The sequence below is a fragment of the Octodon degus genome, unplaced genomic scaffold (genome assembly GCF_000260255.1).
Source record: "Octodon degus isolate 3935 unplaced genomic scaffold, OctDeg1.0 scaffold00231, whole genome shotgun sequence".
Taxonomy (NCBI): domain Eukaryota; kingdom Metazoa; phylum Chordata; class Mammalia; order Rodentia; family Octodontidae; genus Octodon; species Octodon degus.
Window position 1 is genome coordinate 2367333 of NW_004524807.1, and position 1810 is coordinate 2369142.

Below are 1810 nucleotides of genomic sequence, written 5' to 3' on the forward strand. Positions count from 1 at the left end.
CTTCCTTCCTTCCTTCCTTTCTTTTCTTTTCTTTCTTACTTTCTATATGCTTGTTTGCTTTAGGAATGAAAAACATGGAATGCTTCACGAATTAGCATGTCATCCTTGAGCAGGTGCTAATCTTCTCTGTATCATTCAAGTTTAGCATATGTGCTGCCAAAGCGAGCACTGGCTCACTGTTTAGATCACAGTGTTTTCTTACTGTTGAGTTTTGAGAATGTGTATCACATTTTGTATTATATTCCTCCATCAGATATATCTTTCCTGATTCTATTCTTCCAATCTATATTTTAATTTTCATTCCATAGGCATTATCTTTCACAAAGAAAAATTTTTATTTCAATGAAATCTACCCTAATAACGATTATTTCCCAGAGTGAGTCTTTTGTATTACATCTAAAATATATCATCAAAACTTAGGGTACTTTGACTTCATTCTGTGACTAATAGTTTTATTGCATTGCATTTTGAATTGAACTCTATAATCTTTTTGAGTTTACTTTTGTAAGTATGTAAGGTCTGTCTAGATTCTTTCTGTTGCTGTAGTGTTTGGTTTTTTGTTTGTTGGTATTGTTTTTCATGTGGAAGTCCAGTTGTATAAACCACACTGGATTCATTTGTGCCTTTATCAAAGAACTTTTATTAACTCTACATGTGTTAATTGTTGTGTCATGCTGTTAAAAGTGTGTACTTTATTTATTTTCATCAGTAATATACAGTTTTTATGTCAATTTTCTTATTAGGTTTATAGATACCCTTTACGTCAGGTAGTGTCAGTCCTTGGGATTATTCTTCAAAATTGCATTGGATATTCTAGGCTGTTGTATTTTCACATAAGCTTTAAAATCTGTTTTTCCATATTTATGAAATAGCTTATTTGAAAGATTTGGTTGAGATTTTATGGAGTCTTTTTATTAATTAAAGAACAGTGGATAAATTGATGGTATTTATCTTCCTATCAAGTAAAATAGAATATCTCTTGATTTATTTATTTAATTAATGATCTTTCAATTTTGCTCACTAGAATTTTGCAGTTTTCCTCTTGTAGATATTGTACATCTTTTGTTACTCCTATAGCTAAACACATACAGTTGGGGGTATTACAAATGGTATTGTTAGCAATTTCCTTTGATATTGGCATAATGAAAGATTTTCAGTTTTTTCTTGTACCTTTTGAATAATGTGTTAGAATTCTTTTGATCCTATTTAAATCTTAATAGGCAATTTCCCTCTTTAGATTTCTCACATAGATTCTGGTAATCTCTCTGGCTTTACTGGCTTACTGGTAGGAGAAAATCCATCTCAGTACTACCTATATGTGTGAGTTGGGGATAGGTAACTCTTCTGTTTTGCTATCATCCCTAGAAGCAGAACAAGGCCATTGATAAGAGATGGATTTTCCTACTGAGGATCTATTGATAGCATGCTATAGTCACATTACCAATATTTGAAAGCCAAGTTAAATCTTTCCATCATTTAATCCTCTGGAAACAGTGCAATCATTGGGGGAAATTAGCTACTATTACTGTGATTTTAGAACTTTTTGTTCAAATGTATAATATGTCATTTCATGTGAAACATTTGTTTGTACACAGGTCTACCCAACAACACATAATAAATACCTAATAGATATTTTTGAATGACTAACTGTAAATTATAATATTAATTGCAGACCATTCTACTCATTTATGTCCTGCTCATTATGTTTTAATCCTGTCATTGGTAGGATGTGGTAAGTTGAATTAGCTTTCCAACCACTTGAAAATGCAGAACTATTTTAAGCCAGGATATCCGCTTTAAAGCCTTACAT

General features: G+C 31.4%; 1 pseudogene; it reads right to left on the bottom strand.

The window, feature by feature from the left end:
* Nucleotides 1-68: 68 nt before the first annotated feature.
* LOC111813858 lies at nt 69-169 on the bottom strand (annotated as a pseudogene).
* Nucleotides 170-1810: the final 1641 nt, after the last annotated feature.